The sequence below is a fragment of the Crotalus tigris genome, unplaced genomic scaffold, assembly GCF_016545835.1.
Source record: "Crotalus tigris isolate CLP2741 ecotype Arizona unplaced genomic scaffold, ASM1654583v1 scf7180000018563.1161478300:1536566, whole genome shotgun sequence".
NCBI classification, from domain to species: Eukaryota; Metazoa; Chordata; class Lepidosauria; order Squamata; family Viperidae; genus Crotalus; species Crotalus tigris.
This window is the reverse complement of record NW_024097077.1, coordinates 623,600-637,557: the sequence shown is the minus strand read 5'-3', so window position 1 is coordinate 637,557 and position 13,958 is coordinate 623,600. Positions and strand designations below refer to the sequence as shown.

Below are 13,958 nucleotides of genomic sequence, written 5' to 3'. Positions count from 1 at the left end.
GTTACTAGACACGGAAATGTTAATAAAAACTGCCCTCCTCTGAAATCACAGCTGGGGAGAGGCAAGGTTGAAATATCCTTAACCAACATGAAAGCAAAGTTCTGTCAGTCAGATGGAAGGCCAACGGATCTGACTTGACTTGTCCCAACCTGTTGCCTTAAGGACATTTGGCTTATCTCCCTACAGGTGAGCTATGACTCAAAAAGAAAGAAAGAAAGAAAGAAAGAAAGAAAGAAAGAAAGAAAGAAAGAAAGAAAGAAAGAAAGAAAGAAAGAAAGAAAGAAAGAACTGGGAAATTTTCACAACAACCTTTTTAAAAAAAATCCTCTTTCACTTTCTGTTTTTGGATTTTGGTGAAACTATGCGTTTAGCAGGGGCAACTGTAGCAGTGAATATAAACACAGGTCAGGGTTTCATTCCTCGGGGTCACACCTGTCATCTTAATATTTTCCCACCACCTTGTAGACATGGACATCCATGTAACCTCTCTAAAGAAATACTCCAGGTCTGAAAGTAGGCAAAGCTTCTGGTCTGCTTCTCATGGCATTTATTCAGAGGAAGATCCAACTTGGAAATAAGGAAGAATTTCTGACAAGGAAAACTATTCTATTCTATTCTATTCCATATTTTCTATTCTATTCTATTCTATTCTATTCTATTCTATTCTATTCTATTCTATTCTATTCTATTCTATTCTATTCCACCTTCTATTCCATTCTACATTCTATTCTGTTCTGTTCTATTATTTCTGACATGATTAAAAATAAAATATTAGCCTTTAAAGAGTAGATGCAAAAAGGAATTACGCAAGAATCTTAGAGCAAGAAAAAAAAATGATTAAGAAAATTGCAGATTTCTAAACAGATGCCAGCTGATTTGAAAAAGAAAGTTGTAACTCGTGAATGAGCATAATTAGAATAGGGAGCAATAGTGCTAGGATTTTCCCCTTTTGCATACAATAAGAAACAGCAGGAAGAGCGTGTGGAAATACCCCAGCCGTTGCAAAGTGCCTTGGGAATTTTCATTAGCCATTTACATAGTAATAAGTGAAGGCGATGACAGAAGAGACACATGGGGTATTTTAGTCCAAATGACAAGACGGAATTAATCACTGCATGACTTCACCGCTTATTTCTAAATTGTGTCACAATCATGTCATTAAATGTGCCATTAGGCCTGATTTCAATCTTTACATGCAATTCCCAGAATTATTACAGAAAGCAGAAGGATTACAAAAGAGATTTATTAATCAGTATCCAATAAAAGATTTAAGATGTATTACAAAATTCCTAACAAAGGAAAACACAAACCTCTACTCCATTAAGTGAAGGCTTAATATACTTTTAGAAAACTATTTTAATGACTTCCAGCTATCATGATTTACATAAGGGAATGGGCTGTTCAAAGCAGAAGAGTCCCTGGGAAATTCCACAGAAAAATAAGTGTCAGGATATCTGTCACATGCAATGACGTATTGGTCCTTTGTGATGCCAATCATAATTTGCTCATTTTTCCAGGGACTGCCAATTCCCCACCGTTCAGTCAGAACTGAAGAAGCTTCCTTGGATAAGAAGGGGAACATCTTCAAGGAAGAAAACAAAGAAAGTCCCATTGTCTTTTGAAAAGCTCCCTTGGGACGACCACTGTTTTGGTTGAATTGGCTGTATTCTACAGTTAGTTATAAACATAGCGTTATATTTTGCTTAATGGCTGATTTAAACAACAGATTTCCACTCTTCTACTGTGAAAGCACATTCCAGGTACAAACCACAGTTATAGAATAAAATCTTATAGGGCTCCTGCTTAAGTTCCTTAATATATTTTTGGCGTAGTGCTACAAGCAGTCCTCAACATACGAGCTGCAAATAACCATAACGGCAGACATGTTGTTCAGCATCAGAATTTCAGCCACGTGACTGTAGCCATCGGAAATCCAGAAATCCATATTGTAAATCCCCTTTCTTGGGTCGGTCATAACTTTGTATGATTGCTAAACAACTGGTTGTAACTCAAGGACTACTTGTACATGGAGAGGATACAGTGAGACCACTTCTAAACTGCTATCAAAAAGTCAGCTTGGTCTTGACAGAAATCAATTAACGCAACTAACGTTTGACTCTTACCAGCAACGGTTGTATGCAAACCACCCAGAGTCACTCTGTGAGAAAATTAATAAAATAAATACTCTTTGTCACTGAAGCACCTGTCTTAACTTTGCTAATAAGGTGACCAACTTTTTTACAATGAAAAGGAGGACACAAATAAATTGAAGAAAAAATATCGTAAATAAAAGAAACATTTTATTCATTGCAACAATAATACAGACAACTTGCATTTGCAAAGTTTGCCAGCCGGGTGTTTTGGCGCGCTCAGCAGCAATTCCTATTAGCTTTCAAAAGCCAGTAGTGGGAGTAGCACAGCTCATGCAAAGGTTGAAAAAAAAAACATCAAAAAAAGGTGTCGGAATGCCATTCTGAGCGTTCTATGAGGAAAAAAAAAGCCCTGCAGATTAGTCTTCAAATATCAAAAAGGAGGACATGTAGGAAGACACTTTTCGAGGGAGGACAGAACTTACAAAAGGAGGATTGTCCTCCCTAAAGGAGGACGGTTGGTCACCTTATTGCTAAGTATGTTATTATCTTTACTAACCATGTAGCTACGAACCATGTAGGAAATATTTTAACCCTCTTAGAATACTTCCCAGATCCCTCATTGAAGAAGAGAAATACAGACCGCTATATCCTAACTTTTGGAGTAAACAAAGCCCTCTGCCTTTGGGAAATCCCAAAACGGCACAAACACCAGTATTTTGAAAGCTGGCAGTTGCGTTAACAGTCCACAAACCGTATGCAAAGGCTTCAATATCCCAGTGCATACTGTTCATGAACTGTTAACGTAACTCTGGTAAAAGCAGTTAAATCCAGACCTCTTTTAAATAGAATTTAATTACTCGTAATAATGCAGATGAAAGAGTCCCTCAGCATTGCCTCATACCTAGATCTGACATGGACACATTCTACTGAAAACCATCCCACTACACCAACACAGAGAGGATTAGATTTTAAGTATAGTTTATGTCAGGACAGAAGATTATGCTCACATAATCTGTTCTGAGGCAACAGTGACGAAGCCCACATTACAATGCCATTACTCTCAAGGAGGATCCATCATGTGGCTGCCTACAAAGGCAGGGAGGGTCATAAGCATATATATTGCTTGGGATGACTAAGGTGAATATGTAAACTGACTTGGTGGGAAGGATCCATACCCTACCCTCACAATATGGATGTAGTTGCGTCTTGGCCAAAGAAGACACTTAATGCCGACCTGTTTGTTATGGATAAATTGATTAGCTGACATGCACCTGATGTCCAAGGTGGTCAATGAAGTGGCCAGACAACCAGGATAGGTGGAATCAAAAGAGTTCGTAGACAATCTCTACTTTGACCTCAAAACACAGATGGGAATGAGCTAAGAATCAGAATGGACTCGTAGGTACCTCAAAGATTCACCAGAACTTTTCTTCCACAGTGGAGATCCACTCATTTTAATCTGGAGACTGAGACTTACAATGAACAGCGAAGGAAACAGACCATATAGATGTAGCTGCACTATGTCTAGCCTAACGAAGAGAAAGTCTAGGGCTGACATTATAGCTGTCTTCGACTCCTCATGAGGTTGTCACAGAGAAGAGGGGGTTTAGTTAATCTCCAAAGCACCTGAGGACAGGACAAAAAGCAATGAGTAGAAGTTTGTCAAACGGAGAGCCTACTTGGAACTAGGAGAAACTTCTTGACAATAAGAACAATTAATCAGTGGAACGGCGTGCATACGGGAGTTTTGGGTGTTCCATCACTGGAGGTGTTTTTTCAAAAAAGATTAGACAACCATTTGACTGGAATGGTATAAGGCAGGGGTCCCCAACCTTGGCAACTTTAAGACCTGTGGACTTCAACTCCCAGAATTCCCCAGCCAGCATGAAAAAGAAACACTACACTTTAGATAACTAAAAAAAGATTAACATCAATCAGATTTAAATAGATGGTCAGTTAACCTAGCCTAGTTAAGGAGCCAAACAAGACTAAGTCAAAACTGGGAAGACACACCCAGAGGGAGGCGTGGCCAAAGTTCTGACTTAGTCTCTTCTGAGCAGGAAGGCTGAAATTACCCATCCGGTGGATTCTACACTCATCATGCTGGAGAAGACCTCTCAGGTCCCTTTCCTCCCTACGATTCTATGAGATCAAAATGTAATTAAATCTCTAGCAAAATAAGAAAAAAGGAAGCATGTTGGAAGGCCTTAAACCTTGCACCAATGGAAGGCTTAAAGGTTAATCTTCTCATTCCATCGGAAAGTCAGCAGAAACTGACAAGAGTGGGTCCTTTAGCCATACCAGCAATCAGTTTGGCTTGCACTAAATGGAAAGCAATGAACTGGCTTTCTCAGATTTTTGTTTCTGGGAGCAGTAAATGGTAAGTTAAAAATGTGCGTTTGTCTGCAACACACATTGGGGAAAAGTGAGGTGGCCCCTAAGCATTTTTCACTGATTATTTGGGGGAGGGACGTGTTTATTGAAAACACAGTCTTGTTAGGATCTCTTGGCAGGCACTAAGAAAATATTAAAACTTCGCAGCAAGCCTTGAGCGACACTGATCTTCCATCACTCAGTTTTCATGATGGAAATAACAAGCAAAAAGACTTGGTTATTTTGTCATATCATTTCCCGAGTTGATTAAATAGCGTTGTTATTTATATTATGAAGTTTGGAATAAAAGTTGTTTGTCAAAGGCAGGTTTTTTTTGTAACATTATTTTTTTTCTTCTAAAATTCTTTTGTTGAAAGGTTGGACATGGGGAATGGAAAAACGACACTGAGCTTCAAAATTGTGCTTCAGAACCAATGCTCATTTGTAATCAAAGTTTTAAAACATGCTTTGGATTTTATCTCACGAGAGATCATTTATGTCCTAAATGCACAGAATCTATTAGCATCTGGTGGTTCCTTGTCTGGGCACAAAAGCTAAGCTGAGTTGGATCAGGTTAGTATTTGGACAGAGTCCATCAGGAAATCCCAAGACCTAGCTTAAGCAGAGAAATAAAACAAAAAAATCCCGAAGCATTTTGGAATCGCTTGCCAAGAAAACTCCATGCGCACATCTATGATGTCACCAGAAGCTGAGTTCAGTGTGAAGGAAACATCCCTCTTTATAAATCTTCGCTATTCACTGGAGTGGAAAAAAGTACTGAGAATTCAGTTGAAGAGATGCTCAGCTGACAGAAAATTAAATCACTGCTGCAAACTTTTTGAAGGAGAAAAAGGTTTCATTTAAAATTGTTCCATTTCATCTACTGGGGGGGAAAAGGAGATTGATAAAGCCTGACCGCTCAGACACTTCTGGGCTGGATGCAACTGACAGATGTGTGACAGAGGGAAGACAAATAGCAAATCCCACAATTAGGTCACGGAAAAAGGGTCACTAAATAACAGGAAGGAAGCTTTGCTTCTGGCTGCTCTTTTAATTTAACCCGTAAAAGTTTACTCTTTGAATTTGTCTGGGACTATACTTTATATGAGGCAGTCCACCAACACATCAATAGCACAACTTTTTAGGTTATACTATAGTAATTTACTCAGAAATGCCTCAACTTGCAAAGTATAACATTATGCCCATGAGGAGGAAAGGGTGAAGGATGGTACCTCTTAGGAGAGCAGACCGTGCTCGCCTCGCTATGATACTGCACTGCAATTTTCATTCCCTCTTATCCTCTCCTGCTTCCTCTGCTCCTTCGCGCGCCATGAAAGAGAGCGTTTTGCAGAGACTCTGGGTGGACAGCTGCCAGTTCAGCCCGAGCCAAATCCGAGTAGGTCACTCTTGGCTCTGCAACAAACCACAAATGGAGCACAAGAAAAACACAGGCTGCCCTCTCCCTCACAAGGCCATTAGACGAGAGAACCTGTCGCGGCCGTTGGGGGGGGGGAATGAGAAATGCTCTCCCAAAAGGGAGGACGTAAAGGGAGTGCACGCAAAGCTGAACAAGCATAAAATCAGAGCAGTTTGGTGTTAGCTCAGCTAAAAAAAAAAAAGGAACCTTTACAACAAAGCTGCTGGCCTCACATCAAAACTTGTCTCTTTATAGATTACTGGCTGTGACACACACACACACACACACACACACACACACACACACACACACAGAGGGACAGGTGAATTAGCCTTGTAAGCACACTCCTTAAATCACACGGGAAGGGTTAGGGTTAGGGTTATATGTTAGATTCTGTGATGAATCTTGTACAGTACATAAAGGTCAGCTGAACCCCTGTCCCTCAGCTGTGAGTTAAGCAAGGGGAGGGCGGGCAGGGAAGCCCCGGTGCCACCAATGACACCACGGCACACCTGTCCTCAGGATGGCTTCCACCAAGCACCTGTGCAGAGAAGCACGAGATGAGGGCTTCCTCCGGAATATGCCATTTATCCAGAAATCAGTTTATTTATTTATTTTTCCATTTCTATAGCCACCCGTCTCAATCAATGACTCTGGGAGAGGCCGTGCTGGTGCTTCTGAATGAAATACTTTGAACGCTTGAAATATTTTTCAGGACGTGCCGAGCAACGGTTGATTCTCCGGAAGCTGAGCTCCTGGCAAAGGGGGATCCAAGCGCCAGATTTTGTGTCTGTTTGTGAATGATTTACAGGGATGAGATGGGAGAAAAGAATCACCTTGTGAATTTGTAGGTCTGCGCAGAAGCCCAAACAGCCAGAACTCTAGATATTATTACGTAACTCAACTCAAGACCAAGGGGGACCAGGCTTTCCATTGCTAAGCACGGCGGTTTAATGACCGCACCTGATTTTTTTTGGCCTTTTTGTGTTGTAATTAGCCGAGAAAGGTTAAGCGAAACACTACTGTTTTTAAGTGAATCCTGCTGGCTGGCAATTACTATTTCCCCCACAAAAAGCCTGTGAGATGGGTTGGGCCGAGAGTGACTGGCCCAAAGTCATCCCCCCCCCTGGTTTTCATGGCTAAGGCAGAATTTGAACTCATGATCTCTTGCTTGGTTAGCAGGGCCATATATTTGAGTGATGATCCTGTCGAAAAGGGGGTAGAGCAGTGAGGGCGAACCTTTTAGAGACTGAGTGCCCAAATTGCAACCCCAAACCCACTTATGCATTGTCGAGTGCCGGGTGGGTGTGGCCTATTGGCTGGGTGTGGTCCATTGGGTGGGCGTGGCTGCGGTGGTAACGGCAGACTGGGTGGGACTAAAAAGTTCAATCAATCAATTCCAACTTTGCGAGATCTTTTTTTTTTCCCCCGCGAGAAGTTGAAATTGACTGATTGATTGAACTTTTTTTTTTTTTTTTTGCACACAGTGGCAGAGGCCTAAAGCGAAAAGGTTTTATAAAACCCAGCTGAAGGTCTAGGACTGGGGTGACGGCGCGCATGCCCACAAGGAGGGCTCTGAGTGCCGCCTCTGGCACCCGTGCCATAGGTTCGCCACCACTGGGTAGAGCCTTGAAATATAAATAAGCAAATTCAAGGACTCTCAGCCAGTCCTTCTGGTATCCTCATAGAATCTGCTCCCAATGAGAGCCGGTTTGATCTATTGGGTAAGTCAGGGGTCCTCCAACCGTGGCAGCTTTAAGACCGGTGGACTGGCTGGGGAATTCTGGGAGTTGAAGTCCATCGGTCTTTAAGCTGCCACGGCTGGGGACCCCTGGGTTAAGGCACCAGGCTCGACAGCAGGAGATCATGAGTTCAAGTCCTGCCTTAGCCATTAAAACCAGGGGGGTGACTTTGGGCCAGTCACTCTCGGCCCAACTCATCTCACAAGCACGTTGTGGGGAAAACAGGGGGAGGAAGTTGTGTTGGAAATGTCGGCCACCACCTTGAGTTATTTGCAAAAATAATAAAGGCAGGATACAAACAAATAAGTTCACAAGCATGAATAGCCAATGAGGAGATACTTTAGAGCAGATTGCAAGGGGAAGCCTATCCAGTGCTAAGTCATTTACTATCCAATTTAGTAAATCAGGAAGGTCAGTCTCTAAATTCTTATTTTGCTACAAGGTCACCTGCAATCCAGCTTAGTCACCATAAGCCCTAAGGTAAAGATAAAGATGCCGGACAGAGATTATAAATTAAGACAGCAAATTCTCAATGTCTTGGGAACTTGTTGTTGTTGTTGTTAACTGCGAAGTCGTGTCCGACCCATCGCGACCCCATGGACAATGTTCCTCCAGGTCTTCCTGTCCTCTATCATCTTCTGGAGTCCATTTAAGTTCACACCTACTGCTTCACTTGGGAACATAACCAAGTATTATTATTTTTTTGGCAGCTTGTCATCAATTCCCTCCATGGCATTTTTCCAACTTCCAATTAGACTGAGAGTTTACTAACGGTTTCCCATCCCAAGAATAACCAAGTTCACCTCAGCTTAATATTTGGGGGATCAGTCAAGTTTAGGTAGGTGCTGATACCTACAGTGGCTTAAGCATCACAGGAAATGACTATTTATAAAGCAAATGAGACTATTTTAGTTTAGATCAAAACATCTGGAATGAGTACCACATGCTACTTTTTAATGCCATGTTTACAAAGTTCCAGCAGTCCTTTTGTTACCATTTCCCCCCCCCCAATTTACATAATTGTATAAGCATCTTGATAATAACCCACGTTTAGTAAAAATCAAAACAAGTAGAGATTTGTCAGTGACAAATTCCATGGGACTAATCTTCCCTCTCTCTTACCTAAAAAAATCAACTTTTCACGGAATGTGAGAAAGTTGTTGAAATAATATTAGTTTCAAGGTGCATCTCACAAGGATGCATCTGATAGTCATGATACTTTGGGTAGGAAACTTATAAACACTGATTTATTGCAATAAGCTTGGGGGTAGTAGGAAACAGGCCCTCAAGGGTGCATTTTGATGGCTCAAAAAACCAGAAACTTTTTCAGGTATGTCTGGCTCTTTCAAAATCTTAAATAATCAAGAGAATACTCATAAAATTCCAGCCGGCCTAAAACTATTGCAATGTTTGCAACCCAGAAGATAAAACATACAGTAGTGATTAGTAAGTGACTTGGACAGAATAAAAAAAACTGAATGGAAGTTAAAAAGGATAAAATTCTCCACTTTGTCTTCCTCAAGTTACATAACAAATGAGGAGAAGCTGCCTTGACAGTAAATGGAGATATGGAAAACTTTCCAGAATTTTAGCTGATTGCTGATCACAAATTTATGAGCTGATGCTGATGCAAAACAAGATTATGTAATATTTGGACGACACTATAACAATTAGTTTCCAAACACAAGAATTATTCCACTTTATTCTATACTACCCCATTTTTTTTTACCCGAAATGTCACATCTAATTCTGAGTCTTGCAGGTTAAAATACACCAGCCATTTGAAATGCCTCTAAATGAGGCAAGGATATGATAAGAAATACACAAGAAATAAGTAGGGGAATAAGTAGGTAAAAGGGTGGGTGGGTAAGAGATAATTCACGGAAACTGTTGAAAGGCATCATCTCATTCAGCTTCCAGAACTGGAAAAAAAAATCCATTTTATAGAAAAATAGTGGAAGTCTCCAGAACACATGAAAGCAAATACAGCATTTTAAAGTGTTTAGGGGATGAGAGAGTTCAGACGGATGGCTTCAGTTTGGGAACGGTTCAGTCCTAAGGGAAAATGGAACTCACCTGAGCTGATCTTAATTTAAGCAGAGGCTACTCAGTAAAACGTCCTCTGATGATGCTCAAGCTTTGACCCTGGCGTTAGGTGGTACGTGAAAGAAGGTTGTCTGCCTCAGTTATGACCAGTGGCTTCTGAGGAAGCCCCTTCTTCTGAATTTAGAATAGAACAGAGCTGGAAGGGACCTTGGAGGTCTTCTAGTCCAGCCCCCTGCTCAAGCAGGAGAACCTATATCATCACCAGACAGGTGATTGTCTAGCCCAGTGGTTCTCAACCTTTTTAATGCCGTGACCCCCCAACCGGTCATAAGTCGAGGACTACTCAACCGGTCATAAGTCAAGGACTACTCAACTGGTGCAGCACCATTTGCAGAATGGGACTTTTGGCGGGCTCAGCAGGGCAGAGACAGCCTGGACAATTCCTGTTGGCTTTTGAAAGCCATTAGAATTAGACTCTATTCAAGAGAGTCTATTCTATTGGCTTTCAAAAGCCAATAGAATAAAAGGGAGTAGCACAGCTAAGGAAAAGGGGGAAAAAAATGGCGGACTGCGTTGTTTGGCGACCCCTGTGAAATGGTCGTTCGACCCCAAATGGGGTCCCGACCCACAGGTTGAGAACCACTGGTCTAGCCTCTTCTTAAAAACCTCCAGTGATGGAGCGCCCACGATTTCTGGTGGCAAGCTGTTCCACTGGTTGATTGTCCTCACTGTTAGGAAATTTCTCCTTAATTCCAGGTTGCTTCTCTCTTTGATCAGGGTCCAACCATTGTTTCTCATCCTTCCCTCTGGTCCTTTGGAGAATAATTTGGGGCAACTAGGGCAAAAGGATCCTTTTGCATCTATGAGCAAAGCTCCTCTCTATGTTCTTGAATCTCCTATTTTCAGCTCTTCTCTTGATCTGCTGATGGCCACACGTGAGGTCCTCCTTAGCAAAGGAACTGCAGCCCCACCCCACCATTTACCATATCATCAGACCTTTAAAGGGCAGGGATGATACACAAGTAGGTGTGTGATTACACATCTATGTACATTTCCCCCTCCCTTTCTCAGTCATTTCAATCCCATGTGAATCCACAAGGATCCCTTTGAGTTAAGATCCGTTGAAACTTTTTTTACATTTTTTTAAAAATGACATGTGCTTGCAAACGTTCAGACTGGGATAGTGGTTAAGGCCGCAGGTTAGAGCAAGGGTCCCCGGTCCCCAATCTTGGCCACTTGAAGACCTGTGGATTTCAACTCCCAGACTTCCCCAGCCAGCCATGGGGAATTCTGGGAGTTGAAGTCCACAGATCTTCAAGTTGGCAAGGTTGGGGAGCCCTGGGCTAGAGAAACCAGATCTGGTCCTGCTTGAAGCACCGACTCAGCTACTAAATAACTCTGGGCCAGCCACTCCCGGCTGGCCTTGGGAAGGAAGCAATGGCAAAGAACTTCTCAAATCTTGCAAGAAATGACAAGAGACTAGTCCAAGCAATCAGGAGTCCACACTGGCCTAAAGGTGTGTCCACGTGCACACCCACATCCACATACACACACACCACCCATACTAGTAAGCAAATCAGGAACCAAGACTGCCCACTATTTGAAAATAAAAGCTGACCTTCAGGGCGTCATTTCCAACTATTCTATAATTCCTCACCTGCCGCAAATTTATTTATTTATTTGACTTATATACCGCTTTAAGTGCAAGCACTCTCTAAGTGGTGTACACCAGTAAGCAATGTGTGTATATATATTTACATTGCCCCCAACAATCTGGGTCCCCATATATATACAACGAAGTACGTTTCACTTCCTGTCCAGGCAAAATCGTCCGTTCACAAGACATTCATCCGCTGGTGTTACTTTAAACAACCACAACAACAACAACAAAAATAAATAAAATTTCAAGGCAGCGCTTGGACAAGAGACAGCCCCCCCCCAAGCCACGTGCTTCGGCGGAGAAGGGGGGGGGCTTGCATTAGCGCCACTTGGTCCTTTGCGGGCCAAGGGCTCTCGGGACGCTTTGCAAAAGCCCGTCTGCCTCGGCCCGGGTCTTTTGTGCCCGGGCAGCGCTCCTCCCGCGCGGGGCTCCGCCAAGCAGCGGCGGGCAGAGGAAGCGCCGCGGAGGCGGCTCGCGACCCTCCCCCGATCCAGGGACGCCGCCGCAGCCCGGCCGAGCCTCCCGCCGCTCCCGCGGGGCCCTGGACGGACGGAGGCCCCGGCGCGCTCACCTCGGGGGCCGGCCAAGGCTCCGGCACGGATGCTGGCTGGCCGGCCGGCCGGAGGGCGCCCGGGGGGGGCGCCCGGGGGGGAGGCAGAGGGGAGCCCCCCCCCGCAAGAGGCGCTCCCGGGCTCCGTCCAGGGCGACCCCCGAGGCCGGAGAGGCAGCCCGCACCTGCCCTCGCCTTACCTGTCCGCCCCCCCCCCGCGTCCTCCCTCCCTCCCTCCGTCCTTTCCTCTCTCCCTTCATCCCTTTTCTTTCCCTTCCCTTCACCTTCTCACCTTCCCTCCTTCCTTCCCTCCTTCCTTTCTTCCTTCCTCCCCCTCCCTCCCCCCTTCCTTTTTCCTTCCTTCTTCCCTCCTTCCTTCCCTCCTGCCTTCCTCCTTTCCCCCTTCCCCCTTCCTTCCTTCTTTCCTCCCTCCCTCTTCCTTTCTTCTTCCTTCCTCCTTCCTTCCTTCTTTCCTCCCTCCCCCTCCCTCTTATCCTTCCTTCTTCCTTCCCCCCTTTCTCCTTCCTTCCTTCTTTCCTCCCTCCCCCTTCCTTCCTTCTTCCTTCCTTCTTCCCTCCTTCCTTCCTTCTTTCCTCCCTCCCCCTTCCTTCCTTCTTCCTTCCTTCTTCCCTCCTTCCTTCCCTCCTTCCTCCTTCCTCCCTTCTTTCCTCCCTCCGGGCCGGGCGCTCTCGCTCCGGGCAGAAAGCGGCAGCGGCGCCCGCGGGGCGGGGGAGCCTCCCCGGCCAAGCCAGCCGCCCGGCCCGCTTGACAGCCGCGCTCCGCGGGGACGAGCGGCAGCGGCGCCGGGTCGAGCCAGCCTCGCCTCGCCCGGGGAGTCCGGACCCCCCCCGCTGCCCCCCCCGAGGACCTACCGTTGCCGGCTCCGGGCGGGGGGCGGGCGGACGGGGCGGCTGCCCAGCCGGGAGGCGGCGAGTCCGGCGGCGGCGGCGGCGGGCAGGAAGGCGGCAGCGCGCGGAGCGGGGAGGGGAGGGGAGGGGAGGGGCGGGGGGGCGGCGGGAGGCGGCGATGAGGTCATCGGGGTAAAAATAAAGCGGTGGCGTCACCCGAAACCAATCCGGGCGCCGAGCGCGCGGCCGGGCGGGGAGCGGAGGGGCCCCTCCCCCTCCTCCCCCGCCCCCCCCCCGCGCGACCGGGCCCCCCAGGCGGGGTCACGCCCCCTCCGCGCCGGGCCCCCTTGGTCTCCTCCCCCCTCGGCCCCCAGCAGCGCGGGAGGGGGGGGCGCCCAGGGCGAGGGCCGGTCACGGAGGGAGAAGTGCCCCCCCATCCCGATCTGCGCCCCCCCCCGCCTTCTCCCTAAGGGGTCCCGCTGGGAGAGCCCCGAAGGGCTGGAGGCTCAGGTCTCGAAAAGTGGGCTCCGGCTGGCCTCAACCCCCCCCCTTTTATAAAACGGGACGTGGGGGTCCAAAAAGTCAAGGGGGTAGTCCCTGGCGTGGCTCCGACCCTGGAACGGTACCATCCTCTTGCTTTTTTGACTGTGCGCTCCTGCACCCCAGCAGGAGACTTACTAGACTTTGCCCCCTAACTTGCTAGCCCCCTTAAACAAAACTAAAATGGATCAGATGTCTGAAACAGTCTAGGATTTCCTGCCCGAGCAGGGGGTTGGACTATAAGACCTCCAAGGTCCCTTCCGGCTCTGTCATTTTTTCCTATTCTATGTTTTAGTCCTGTCCACAAAAGGTGCGAGGTCTATTATATCCCCCAGTATTACTGCCCTGTGCGGAGAGTAACGCGGGTGATGCTAGCTTCTTAAGGGGAGATGCCTTAGCCAGAATCGGTCCCTGCACAGAATAAACGGCTTTAATGGAAGACCTGGAGAATTGCTGCTTTCCTGGACTCTCTGAATGTGGCAGCTGTTTTACCTGCAGCAGAGGAACCATCCGTCCCACCCAGAGTTAAAATAAGGCCGTTGGCTTCCCTTGGTCTCTCCGTGAAATTTATCTTCCCCTTTCGCTTCAGGTCCCTTATCGTGGCTTCACTGCCATTGACACATGCTTGGTTAATCACAATCTAGAGCAGTGGTTCTCAACCTTTTTAATGCCGCGACCCCCAACCGGTC

General features: G+C 46.0%; 2 protein-coding genes across 3 annotated transcripts in view; one reads left to right on the top strand and one right to left on the bottom strand.

Moving 5' to 3' along the window:
* BORCS5 (BLOC-1 related complex subunit 5) overlaps positions 1–2,342 on the top strand; it is a 51,125-nt gene extending 48,783 nt beyond the window's left edge. The window contains exon 5 of the transcript XR_005558028.1: positions 1,518–2,342. The gene's annotated coding sequence lies outside the window, so the exon portion shown is untranslated. The remainder of the gene's footprint in view (positions 1–1,517) is intronic.
* Positions 1–12,820, bottom strand: part of DUSP16 (dual specificity phosphatase 16) — a 40,394-nt gene extending 27,574 nt beyond the window's left edge. The window contains exon 1 of one of the 2 annotated variants that reach the window (XM_039354574.1): positions 12,754–12,820. The gene's annotated coding sequence lies outside the window, so the exon portion shown is untranslated. Of the gene's footprint in view, positions 1–5,698; positions 6,133–12,753 lie in introns of those variants that run through there. The other variant, XM_039354576.1, reaches the window with a different exon arrangement.
* Positions 12,821–13,958: the final 1,138 nt, after the last annotated feature.